The sequence below is a fragment of the Lutzomyia longipalpis genome, chromosome 1 (genome assembly GCF_024334085.1).
Source record: "Lutzomyia longipalpis isolate SR_M1_2022 chromosome 1, ASM2433408v1".
Lineage (NCBI taxonomy): Eukaryota > Metazoa > Arthropoda > Insecta > Diptera > Psychodidae > Lutzomyia > Lutzomyia longipalpis.
The window spans coordinates 45324996-45339230 of NC_074707.1; the positions used below are offsets into that span (position 1 = coordinate 45324996).

General features: G+C 30.0%; 1 protein-coding gene and 1 long non-coding RNA gene across 4 annotated transcripts in view; both read left to right on the forward strand.

The window, feature by feature from the left end:
- Nucleotides 1-14235, forward strand: part of LOC129787735 (muscarinic acetylcholine receptor M1) — a 64938-nt gene that overhangs the window by 38683 nt on the left and 12020 nt on the right. The window lies entirely within an intron of this gene.
- Nucleotides 1459-9206, forward strand: LOC129787737 (uncharacterized). Of its 2 annotated transcripts, none has more exons than XR_008750256.1 (4): nt 1459-1573; nt 1650-1815; nt 2687-4920; nt 5560-9206. It is a non-coding gene; the product is annotated as an uncharacterized LOC129787737 (long non-coding RNA). The 2 variants fall into 2 exon arrangements; XR_008750255.1 differs by lacking the exon at nt 5560-9206 and adding an exon at nt 4993-5420.

The following is a 14235-nucleotide window of genomic DNA, read 5'->3' on the forward strand; positions in this document are numbered from 1 at the left end:
TGACCATTTTGGGAATCTGTGGGAATTTTTGAAAAAATCTTTCCGGGAACATTGCTTCCGCCACTTTTTAATGCCAAAGTAGCCAAGAGACTTCAGATCTGATCACAGAACTGTCATCTCCTGACCATTTTGGGAATCTGTGGGAATTTTTTAAAAAATCTTTCCGGGAACATTGTTTCCTCCACTTTTTAAGGCCAAAGTGGCCAAGAGACTTCAGATCTGATCGCAGAACTGTCATCTCCTGGTCATTCTGGGTATCCGTGGGAATTTTTGAAAAAATCTTTCCGGGAACATTGTTTCCTCCACTTTTTAAGGTCAAAGTGGCCAAGAGACTTCAGATATGAGCCCAGAACTGTCATCTCCTGGTCATTCTGGGTATCCGTGGGAATTTTTGAAAAAATCTTTCCGGGAACATTGTTTCCTCCACTTTTTAAGGTCAAAGTGGCCAAGAGACTTCAGATATGAGCCCAGAACTTTCATCTCCTGGTCATTCTGGGTATCCGTGGGAATTTTTGAAAAAATCTTTCCGGGAACATTGTTTCCTCCACTTTTTAAGGCCAAAGTGGCCAAGAGACTTCAGATATGAGCCCAGAACTTTCATCTCCTGACCATTTTGGGAATCTGTGGGAATTTTTGAAAAAATCTTTCCGGGAACATTGCTTCCGCCACTTTTTAATGCCAAAGTAGCCAAGAGACTTCAGATCTGATCACAGAACTGTCATCTCCTGACCATTTTGGGAATCTGTGGGAATTTTTTAAAAAATCTTTCCGGGAACATTGCTTCCGCCACTTTTTAATGCCAAAGTGGCCAAGAGACTTCAGATCTGATCGCAGAACTGTCATCTCCTGGTCATTCTGGGTATCCGTGGGAATTTTTGAAAAAATCTTTCCGGGAACATTGTTTCCTCCACTTTTTAAGGTCAAAGTGGCCAAGAGACTTCAGATATGAGCCCAGAACTTTCATCTCCTGGTCATTCTGGGTATCCGTGGGAATTTTTGAAAAAATCTTTCCGGGAACATTGTTTCCTCCACTTTTTAAGGCCAAAGTGGCCAAGAGACTTCAGATATGAGCCCAGAACTTTCATCTCCTGACCATTTTGGGAATCTGTGGGAATTTTTGAAAAAATCTTTCCGGGAACATTGCTTCCGCCACTTTTTAATGCCAAAGTGGCCAAGAAACTTCAGATCTGATCGCAGAACTGTCATCTCCTGGTCATTCTGGGTATCGGCGGGAAAAGTTTTGAAATTTTCCCGGAAACATTGCGTCATCTTCTTTTTAAAAGATAAAAAAAAAATTTGTGGTCACTTCCGGTGAGAGTAGTGATCACTTTCTTTAATTTATACGAAAGAAAACGCGCAATTTTTGTCAAAAATAGTGAAATTTTTTGCAGTGTATTTTCAATTTTTATCAGTGTTATTCTTTGACGTCTTTATAAGTTTCAACATTCTGGAAAGTTCTGAACGCATTTTTTGCATCTCCGTGCATTCCGTGTTATTTTATAGTGTGAGAGATGCAGGTAGCCTCCCGAAAGAGCCCCAATGTGTAAATGTTGCCGTACATAGCTGTTTTCAGGTAAATTTGATAAAATTATGCAAAATATAAGTACTGCAAAATTCTAATGTCTTCAATGTTTCCTTTCATTTTTTAGGAGATTTAGCACATGAAAACAACCCAGAGGGGGGCTCCGGGAATACCCTTCGTGTTCCAGAGTCCTAAATGGTCTACCCGGAAACGTGATTTTGCGCAAAGAAACGCAAAAAAACAAAGCTACCGGGGGCTTGGAAAATGCCGGAATGAGGTTATGTTCATTCATGGTGAGTAAAAATTAATCAGCTTGTTTTGCGTTTTATTATTTATTTTCGTGCTATATTTTCATAAAAAAAGATGATAAAATTTAAACAAAGTCCATACCAGAAAGCTTAAATCTTATACTTCTACTAGATTCACTCCCGGAAGGGTTTTTTTTTTATTTAAAGTTGTACGGCCGTCAAAGTCCAAAGCGCCTTCCGGATGATTAGAATTATCATTCTTTTAATTTTCTATGGTCTTATACTTGACATCAATAAAAGGTTTCAGTATGTTATATTTTACTGAAAATTCAGAAAGATTAAGAAAAAATATGTGTCCATTCCACCGTAACCCCCGCAGCAGTCACTTTGTTAAAATTGTTTGATTTTTTCACTGTCCGGGGTGATTTTTTTAGTCTCTATAGTTATTCTAGATTCCCATTCAATGTAGAAAAGGATATTTTGCAAATAGGATGCGAAATTTCAATAAAAATATAATCTCTTAACATTTTTGATGAGTTTTAGCCGGGAGTTAAATTGTGGAAAATTCTGAATGTTATAAAATATTTCAAAAACTAAATAATATTTTGCGTTATATAGCAACTCTTGGAATAAGCAGAAAAAATTAGAGAAGATACTTTCAAAAAATTCGTCAAAAGTCAAAATATGTTTTTCCGGGTGATGTACTATGTATATCACGAGAACGATAGATGCGAAAAAATATACAAAAATACGTCTAAAGCTTAGGAAATATACCTTATTTGACTACCCAAAATGATTTCCCATCATTATTATCTAGGGGCGAGATTGAAAAAAAGTGTTCATACAAAAAACACTTAATTAAAGCAACGAAATCTTAAAATTTTCAATACGAAAAACATAATTTCTCCTTCTTTAGGTGAACTCTAAAACCGACGATGACTTTCAACTCATAGAGGGATAACTTTCGGGAATAATGCAGAATTCAGGAATGTCTACGGATTGACACCATCATGTCCATCTATGACTGCCTCAATTCATCTACATTTTTGCAGAGCCATGTGCTGCGCATCCCTTTATAATAGTGAACCCGGCCTTAGGATTGTCTTCCTCATCAATGATCTCATCAATTACTACGAAGTTCGTGAGCGCCGTTAAGGATGCACCAGCCAGCAACTGGAATTACCCTTAACACAAAATTAAATCTTTTGTTGTTAAGAATTACTTTAAAAACATAAATTGATTTTTGGCAAGGGCACTTTATGTTTAAAAAAAACTATTTTTTGTTAAGAAAAATCTTTAAAACATAAATTGATTTTTGGCAAGGTCACTTTCTGTTTAAAAAAACTATTTTTTGTTAAGAAAAACCTTTAAAACATAAATTGATTTTTATCAAGGGAACTTTCTGTTTAAAAAAACTATTTTTTGTTAAGAAAAATCTTTAAAACATAAATTGATTTTTTCAAGGGCGTAAACTAATTGAAAAACTATTTTTTGTTAAGAAAAACCTTTAAAACATAAATTGATTTTTGGCAAGGTCACTTTCTGTTTAAAAAAACTATTTTTTGTTAAGAAAAATCTTTAAAACATAAATTGATTTTTTCAAGGGCGTAAACTAATTGAAAAACTATTTTTTGTTAAGAAAAACCTTTAAAACATAAATTGATTTTTGGCAAGGTCACTTTCTGTTTAAAAAAACTATTTTTTGTTAAGAAAAACCTTTAAAACATAAATTGATTTTTGGCAAGGTCACTTTCTGTTTAAAAAAAACTATTTTTTGTTAAGAAAAATCTTTAAAACATAAATTGATTTTTTCAAGGGCGTAAACTAATTGAAAAACTATTTTTTGTTAAGAAAAACCTTTAAAACATAAATTGATTTTTGGCAAGGGAACTTTCTGTTTAAAAAAACTATTTTTTGTTAAGAAAAATCTTTAAAACATAAATTGATTTTTTCAAGGGCGTAAACTAATTGAAAAACTATTTTTTGTTAAGAAAAAGCTTTAAAACATAAATTGATTTTTGGCAAGGTCACTTTCTGTTTAAAAAAACTATTTTTTGTTAAGAAAAATCTTTAAAACATAAATTGATTTTTTCAAGGGCGTAAACTAATTGAAAAACTATTTTTTGTTAAGAAAAACCTTTAAAACATAAATTGATTTTTGGCAAGGTCACTTTCTGTTTAAAAAAACTATTTTTTGTTAAGAAAAACCTTTAAAACATAAATTGATTTTTGGCAAGGTCACTTTCTGTTTAAAAAAAACTATTTTTTGTTAAGAAAAATCTTTAAAACATAAATTGATTTTTTCAAGGGCGTAAACTAATTGAAAAACTATTTTTTGTTAAGAAAAACCTTTAAAACATAAATTGATTTTTGGCAAGGGAACTTTCTGTTTAAAAAAACTATTTTTTGTTAAGAAAAATCTTTAAAACATAAATTGATTTTTTCAAGGGCGTAAACTAATTGAAAAACTATTTTTTGTTAAGAAAAAGCTTTAAAACATAAATTGATTTTTGGCAAGGTCACTTTCTGTTTAAAAAAACTATTTTTTGTTAAGAAAAATCTTTAAAACATAAATTGATTTTTTCAAGGGCGTAAACTAATTGAAAAACTATTTTTTGTTAAGAAAAACCTTTAAAACATAAATTGATTTTTGGCAAGGTCACTTTCTGTTTAAAAAAACTATTTTTTGTTAAGAAAAACCTTTAAAACATAAATTGATTTTTGGCAAGGTCACTTTCTGTTTAAAAAAAACTATTTTTTGTTAAGAAAAATCTTTAAAACATAAATTGATTTTTTCAAGGGCGTAAACTAATTGAAAAACTATTTTTTGTTAAGAAAAACCTTTAAAACATAAATTGATTTTTGGCAAGGGAACTTTCTGTTTAAAAAAACTATTTTTTGTTAAGAAAAATCTTTAAAACATAAATTGATTTTTTCAAGGGCGTAAACTAATTGAAAAACTATTTTTTGTTAAGAAAAAGCTTTAAAACATAAATTGATTTTTGGCAAGGTCACTTTCTGTTTAAAAAAACTATTTTTTGTTAAGAAAAATCTTTAAAACATAAATTGATTTTTTCAAGGGCGTAAACTAATTGAAAAACTATTTTTTGTTAAGAAAAACCTTTAAAACATAAATTGATTTTTGGCAAGGTCACTTTCTGTTTAAAAAAACTATTTTTTGTTAAGAAAAACCTTTAAATACATAAATTGATTTTTGGCAAGGTCACTTTCTGTTTAAAAAAAACTATTTTTTGTTAAGAAAAATCTTTAAAACATAAATTGATTTTTTCAAGGGCGTAAACTAATTGAAAAACTATTTTTTGTTAAGAAAAACCTTTAAAACATAAATTGATTTTTGGCAAGGGAACTTTCTGTTTAAAAAAAAACTATTTTTTGTTAAGAAAAATCTTTAAAACATAAATTGATTTTTTCAAGGGCGTAAACTAATTGAAAAACTATTTTTTGTTAAGAAAAAGCTTTAAAACATAAATTGATTTTTGGCAAGGTCACTTTCTGTTTAAAAAAACTATTTTTTGTTAAGAAAAACCTTTAAAACATAAATTGATTTTTTGCGAGGGCGCAAACTAATTGAAAGACTAACTTTTGTTAAAAATTACTTTAAATACATAAATTGATTTTTATCAAGGGAACTTTCTGTTTAAAAAAAACTATTTTTTGTTAAGAAAAACCTTTAAAACATAAATTGATTTTTTTGCGAGGGCGCAAACTAATTGAAAGACTAACTTTTGTTAAAAATTACTTTAAATACATAAATTGATTTTTATCAAGGGAACTTTCTGTTTAAAAAAACTATTTTTTGTTAAGAAAAATCTTTAAAACATAAATTGATTTTTTGCGAGGGCGCAAACTAATTGAAAGACTAACTTTTGTTAAAAATTACTTTAAATACATAAATTGATTTTTATCAAGGGAACTTTCTGTTTAAAAAAACTATTTTTTGTTAAGAAAAACCTTTAAAACATAAATTGATTTTTTGCGAGGGCGCAAACTAATTGAAAGACTAACTTTTGTTAAAAATTACTTTAAATACATAAATTGATTTTTATCAAGGGAACTTTCTGTTTAAAAAAACTATTTTTTGTTAAGAAAAACCTTTAAAACATAAATTGATTTTTTGCGAGGGCGCAAACTAATTGAAAGACTAACTTTTGTTAAAAATTACTTTAAATACATAAATTGATTTTTATCAAGGGAACTTTCTGTTTAAAAAAACTATTTTTTGTTAAGAAAAATCTTTAAAACATAAATTGATTTTTTGCGAGGGCGCAAACTAATTGAAAGACTAACTTTTGTTAAAAATTACTTTAAATACATAAATTGATTTTTATCAAGGGAACTTTCTGTTTAAAAAAACTATTTTTTGTTAAGAAAAACCTTTAAAACATAAATTGATTTTTTTGCGAGGGCGCAAACTAATTGAAAGACTAACTTTTGTTAAGAATTACTTTTAATACATAAATTGATTTTTGGCAAGGGCACTTTCTTTTTAAAAAAACTATTTTTTGTTAAGAAAAACCTTTAAAACATAAATTGATTTTTTGCGAGGGCGCAAACTAATTGAAAGACTAACTTTTGTTAAAAATTACTTTAAATACATAAATTGATTTTTATCAAGGGAACTTTCTGTTTAAAAAAACTATTTTTTGTTAAGAAAAACCTTTAAAACATAAATTGATTTTTTGCGAGGGCGCAAACTAATTGAAAGACTAACTTTTGTTAAAAATTACTTTAAATACATAAATTGATTTTTATCAAGGGAACTTTCTGTTTAAAAAAACTATTTTTTGTTAAGAAAAATCTTTAAAACATAAATTGATTTTTTGCGAGGGCGCAAACTAATTGAAAGACTAACTTTTGTTAAAAATTACTTTAAATACATAAATTGATTTTTATCAAGGGAACTTTCTGTTTAAAAAAACTATTTTTTGTTAAGAAAAATCTTTAAAACATAAATTGATTTTTTGCGAGGGCGCAAACTAATTGAAAGACTAACTTTTGTTAAAAATTACTTTAAATACATAAATTGATTTTTATCAAGGGAACTTTCTGTTTAAAAAAACTATTTTTTGTTAAGAAAAATCTTTAAAACATAAATTGATTTTTTGCGAGGGCGCAAACTAATTGAAAGACTAACTTTTGTTAAAAATTACTTTAAATACATAAATTGATTTTTATCAAGGGAACTTTCTGTTTAAAAAAACTATTTTTTGTTAAGAAAAACCTTTAAAACATAAATTGATTTTTTTGCGAGGGCGCAAACTAATTGAAAGACTAACTTTTGTTAAGAATTACTTTTAATACATAAATTGATTTTTGGCAAGGGCACTTTCTTTTTAAAAAAACTATTTTTTGTTAAGAAAAATCTTTAAAACATAAATTGATTTTTTGCGAGGGCGCAAACTAATTGAAAGACTAACTTTTGTTAAAAATTACTTTAAATACATAAATTGATTTTTATCAAGGGAACTTTCTGTTTAAAAAAACTATTTTTTGTTAAGAAAAATCTTTAAAACATAAATTGATTTTTTCAAGGGCGTAAACTAATTGAAAAACTATTTTTTGTTAAGAAAAACCTTTAAAACATAAATTGATTTTTGGCAAGGTCACTTTCTGTTTAAAAAAACTATTTTTTGTTAAGAAAAACCTTTAAAACATAAATTGATTTTTTGCGAGGGCGCAAACTAATTGAAAGACTAACTTTTGTTAAAAATTACTTTAAATACATAAATTGATTTTTATCAAGGGAACTTTCTGTTTAAAAAAACTATTTTTTGTTAAGAAAAACCTTTAAAACATAAATTGATTTTTTGCGAGGGCGCAAACTAATTGAAAGACTAACTTTTGTTAAAAATTACTTTAAATACATAAATTGATTTTTATCAAGGGAACTTTCTGTTTAAAAAAACTATTTTTTGTTAAGAAAAACCTTTAAAACATAAATTGATTTTTTTGCGAGGGCGCAAACTAATTGAAAGACTAACTTTTGTTAAGAATTACTTTTAATACATAAATTGATTTTTGGCAAGGGCACTTTCTTTTTAAAAAAACTATTTTTTGTTAAGAAAAATCTTTAAAACATAAATTGATTTTTTGCGAGGGCGCAAACTAATTGAAAGACTAACTTTTGTTAAAAATTACTTTAAATACATAAATTGATTTTTATCAAGGGAACTTTCTGTTTAAAAAAACTATTTTTTGTTAAGAAAAATCTTTAAAACATAAATTGATTTTTTCAAGGGCGTAAACTAATTGAAAAACTATTTTTTGTTAAGAAAAACCTTTAAAACATAAATTGATTTTTGGCAAGGTCACTTTCTGTTTAAAAAAACTATTTTTTGTTAAGAAAAACCTTTAAAACATAAATTGATTTTTGGCAAGGTCACTTTCTGTTTAAAAAAACTATTTTTTGTTAAGAAAAACCTTTAAAACATAAATTGATTTTTTGCGAGGGCGCAAACTAATTGAAAGACTAACTTTTGTTAAAAATTACTTTAAATACATAAATTGATTTTTATCAAGGGAACTTTCTGTTTAAAAAAACTATTTTTTGTTAAGAAAAACCTTTAAAACATAAATTGATTTTTTTGCGAGGGCGCAAACTAATTGAAAGACTAACTTTTGTTAAGAATTACTTTTAATACATAAATTGATTTTTGGCAAGGGCACTTTCTTTTTAAAAAAACTATTTTTTGTTAAGAAAAATCTTTAAAACATAAATTGATTTTTGGCAAGGGAACTTTCTGTTATAAAAACTATTTTTTGTTAAGAAAAACCTTTAAAACATAAATTGATTTTTTGCGAGGGCGCAACCTAAGAATTACTTTTAATGTTTTAATACATAAATTTGATTATTTTCTTAATTTTCATTATGTATTTGTAAGAATTCAACCTTGTAGAGGAATCTAGGTTAAAAAGTTATTTTTTTAGGATTATATGGAAATGTTCTTGCTTACAATGTTGTCTAACACGAGATTTTTCTATCATAACGGGAAATTTTATTTTCATGCCATTTCCCGAACCCTCATACATTTACGTTTTGCCCCAACTATAACTATTTACTTTTTTGTAAATAATTTTTTTTGATTCACCATTTTACCCTAGTATCCTCATATCACTATGTACTCATCATTTCTATCTAATTTTTTTTCCATGTTCAGATTATGAAAAGGTATTTTATAAACGCAATTTGATATTTTACCCCATGACTGACGTTTTTTGAAAAAAAAAACAATTTATAATTCTGTTTTAAAAATTATTAAAATAATTTATTTGTAGTACATACCTATTATTAAAAGTTGGAGAGTAAAAAAAATGTTACGTTGAAATTGTTGTAGCTGTTACATGTATTTTTATGTAAATAAGAATGTATGCGAATTAATATGAATAATAAAAATATAAAAATGGTTTTTATGAAATTCTAAGTCTTTTATTTATTGTACTAATAGTTAATTAGCACTTTTAAGTTTAGTTATAACTGAAAAAAAGTTTAAAATGCACGAAAACCCAAAAAAAAATTACTCCAGGATCTGGGTCCACGGTGGTGTATTTGTAGTTCCGCATTGTGGATCCACTGTGGACCTAGATGTTTTACTGGGATGGAATGAACAAATTTTCCGATTTCTATTCTAACAAAGGCAATCAGGCATTTCTAGCACCTTAAGGATCATAAAACAACATGTTAAATTTAACTAATTTCGTTTGGAAAAGTGAATCGTAAGGATAATGTTGAAGTATTAGGACTATCATATAGCGATATCATTCTCTGATAATAATTAAAAGGTTACAGCGTTGTCCAATCATAAGGTCAGGTCACATCACCCTTATAACCCGATAAGCCTCTTCCAATCGGTTATGAAATGAAATGGTAAACCACACATTTTCCATGAGTCGATGTCATTTAGTGTTACAAATCAGCAGAAAGCAATGTACATAGGTATTGTTGTAGTAAATAATACTAAACTAGCGAGGTTGATTTCGCCACAATATTGTGACTTTTCACCTCAAGGGATATATAATACACAGCGCAGTGGAGTTCTTTAAGCAGAAGATGGGTTTCCAAATACTTTATATATCCTGTTCTCAGTCAGGAAGATTTACACACACCCACCTTTCCCCTCTCAAACCCCCATTCATCTCCTTGCCCCCTTTGACACCGCATGTTCACACTGAAAGTGACTCAATGCAATTGAGAGAAATCAATACAAGGTGTGTGTGTGCTTTCTCCACAAAGTACTCTTAAAAGCTCTGTATACGGTGTTGGATTTTGGGCAAGCACAAAAAAGGAAGAAGTAGGATGTATATATGTATGAGTTGTACAACGACAAATGACGATTTAATGGATCTTTCGCATAGAGAAGGAGCTTTAAGGATTTCCACTTAAAGGAAAATTCCACCAAAATCCACAACTCCCATCTTCTCCACGTTCTACCATCCTTCAGAGAGAGAGAGCGCTTCAAAAGCTTTGCCTTTTTGCATGAATTTGGTTTTGAGTATACCTAGCAGAATTTAATGAAAGAATGCAGAATATCCATTGTATATAAATACCTCTCATTATGAGGAGGTATTTGAGGAATTTTCCTTTATATTTACAAAATAATTTTTCCATCCGAAATAGGACTTTCATACAAAAAAAAAGTGATTAGAGACAATAATTGCTGAGAGACACGAAGGAAGAAAAGTATTTAATATATTGTTCTCTACCAACATGAAGAAGTTGAGATTATTTTAGAAATAATTTCCCCAAAATAAATCCACGCAAACATCATTAAGGTTAGATAGTTGAATTTTGGTTTGGGGAAAATTGATCAATCGTGTTCAATAAATTAAATTTATCTAACACCAGGCAAGTAGCAAATTGATACAATTGATTTTCTGTTTGACTACAGCCTTAGCAATGGCAAAGAATTATCGATTTTAACTCAGATTCAAATTGATAAAAAAAAAATCAAAAAATAAATGTGCTGAGAAAGTTTTCTCATAAAAATTGATAAACTACTTAACGTATATAAGTTTAATGAACAATTCTGATTTCCTGCAAATTTTCATAATCTTAACATAAATATCACATTCTCATTATCTTGTCATCAAGTTATAGACAATTTTGAAGAGGGTTGCAGGAGAAATTTTATAACATTCCATGCGGGGTATAATGGCTCTTAAGAATTGCGTGCAACTGACACACGAGTCTCTCGCCCTCTCCCTGGGTTATGATTAAAGTTTAATGTTCAATTACGGAGAGAATTGACATTTTATCTAATTCTATGAGATAATTCACTCGCTGTGAACAATACACTGGAGATCCATGGGTTGTGTCCATAAAAGGTGACCTCATTTGCAATTACATTGCTTCACGGAGAAAATCACGCAGACACCATCAAGTACTTTCCTTATCCGAGGGGATTTTAATCATTATTCGGCAATGGTGTGGTTTCATGTGGCCACACAGAGGTAGGATATGGCTTCTACTTCACACACACCGCATTTCACCCCCCAATGCGTTACCAGATAAAAACCACCCCCTCCTGTGTTGATGAAAAACAGCTTCACAAGAAGCAACTCAAATATTTGTCTAATGTACAATTTTTATGGGCGGGGGAGGGTTTGCGTATCAAAGAAGAATTCCCAACATCTCCCTATTCGTGATGGATTTTGGGATTCTCACACCAAGAATTTTGGGGGTGGGGGAGTAATTGATGATTCTGATAGATGATTGTGAGTGAATAAGATTAAAGTTTTGTTTTTAAAAAATAATATTTTAATAGAATTGGAAGAAGCTCAATTTATTTATTTTAAGGTTTTCTTTTAGATCATTTTTTAAATTAGATTAGATAAATTCAGATACATTTAAGCCAAATTGAAGAATAAGTATTTGAGGCGATTTTTTTTTCTTGAAATTACATTATAAGTTGATAAAACGTGAGATAACTTTGAATTATTTTATCCTTGAAGAAATTTCGAAAATTCTGCTGGAAAATTTTTATCTCTTGAGGGTTTGATTATGTTTTGCCGGTTTTGCCTCATCTTTTGCATTATATTCGTTAACTTTCCAATAAACAACAATGTGTGTAAAGCTCGATTCGCATTATAGTGTAGTGCGGGGAAGGCTTTAGAGGCATTTTCCACAGTTTGGGTGGTAAGAAAAGCTTTGCAGCTGATATTCCGGCAACATCGTGCTAGAATTTGCATAATGTGCGTCATCTTCAGGATGATAGGGTAGGGTGGTACGAGATGATAGTGTACTTGTTCTGCTGCTTTCACTCAATTTTCCCCCTCTTGTCCGGAAATATAAGGTTACATTGTGGAGATAGAGAGGATGGGCGAAGATACCCAATGTATTCCGATAAGCTTTTGCTCCTTCCTTCTCGTATAATATCATTCCACATGCGGTGCTCATCGTCAGATAACCAAATCATTGCACTCATCTCATTTTAATAGTGAATATTACTACAACACGTTTATCTTTATACCTCGTATGTGGATGCAATGTTTAAAATTATGCTGAAAATGCAGGTTGTGGTAGAATTTGAAAATTACAGCATGTTGCACATAGCTTGTAAGGTATAAATTGTGACTCATTCATTGGCTTAGAGAATTTTCTTAATTTAACAAAGAATTTTAATCGTATTATCGTACAATTAGCTTAAAATTAGTATTTATTTCAAATAATCTTCTCTCTTTTACAACAATTTTAACGAAAAATCTGCTCAACAATTAAGCTTTGAAAAGCACATCCTCTCTCCATGAAGTTTCTGAGCTGTGTGACTTTTTTCCTCTTATCCTTGATTTGACAGTCCTTCAGGGAGTATATGGCAGCATGAAATAACATCTAAGTCTCTCATGCGATTCACTCTTTTTTTGAAAATCCGCTTTTCCCAAGAAATGCCACTGAAAGCGAGGGAGGTGCAAGAAAATTGTTAAATAAGACGTTGAAATGTGACGGAATTTCCTCTTTTGGGTGACAAATACACAAAAGCCTTCTTTCAGTTATTTCATGTTAAATTCCTCACCTACACCTGCTTATATAGATTTTGTCATGCATCTCCTCCCACATTTGGCGGCGGTTCTTAAGCCGCACAACCACAAACTGTTGCATATATACAAAACAACCTTCGCACCACGTACTCCCTTAACATACCTACTTAACAATTTTCTATATGGAAATAGAATGATTTGCACTTCGCTTTTTTTCCCACCCCCACACAACATAACGCTTTAATATTATTGAATTTCCATTTGGATGGACTAGCAACGATTGTGCATGTGAAGTGGTATTCAAACACTGCCCTAGATTTTGCACATAGTTTTCCCACCTACATAGCGTATCCACAAATAGAACACAATAGTAAGTATTTCCAATGCGTTAAACAACAGTACCTACAGTTATGGAGCATTTTCCTTTCCATGGAAAAACCTTTTTATTGTTTTGTAAAAGATTGTAAAGAGTTGGGAAAATCTGTAGAAAAAAAAATGAAGAAATTACACAAAAAGTAAATTTAAATGGAAAACTTTTAGGAGAATGTATTCCCACCAAATGAGCTTTAAGACAAAAATTACATAAACCTCATGAAAGCTATAAACATATAGGTAGCTAAGCAGACATGTGAGAGCTTTGGGAGCTTTTGCACTTACAATTCAATGTAATTCCTGTCAATTTCACAAAACTCCTCCAAATCGAATTTTTATAGAGAGATTTGTAAAGTTTTCTTGTAAATCGTAAACTTGAAGTTTTACCATTTTCTTTTTACTTTTACCACACCAATTTGTGATTTGAAAACTCTTTAGAAAGAGCTTTTGTGCTGACATCGAAAAAGGGAAGTTCAATTGCGGCTCAATATACAATACATATGCTCGTATAATGTATATTATGTAGGTATATAATGTATGTGAGTTTGTAATGTTTAGTGTGTCAAAAGCATTCCTTTACTTATTATATACCTAAAAAAATTTTTATGTTATCAACCCCATGAAGATCCTGTGAAAGATGGTAAAAAGTACCACCATATACGCTGTTCATGGTGAAAAATAATAAACAGTCACATTTCCTGTTGTGACGTCAATGTTTGGGTTATCATATCGTTAAAATGGGAAAATTATGAATTGCTTTTGCCATATATACACCCCATTTTCAGTTCCATACAGGAGCCTTCCTCCACTAAGAAATCATGGTTGGGCGAAAAAGAGAGAGATTCCTCGTGAGAAGAGGAAGGGATGGGGGTGAATTCGTGTGGCATAGAAAGTAACGCTTTAAAAAAAAAGAGAAAGTACACACGGAGTATGAGAAAAAGGCGTTTGACTTGAAATAACGCTGTAAATGGTTTTTTTTCTTCTTTACCTTCATCTTCCTTCCGCAACAACCCACCAACCCCGGGCAGACGTTTTGCAGAAGCAGCATTTAACACTCTGATATAATATTTACGAGGAAATCAAGAATTTCTATAGGCACCC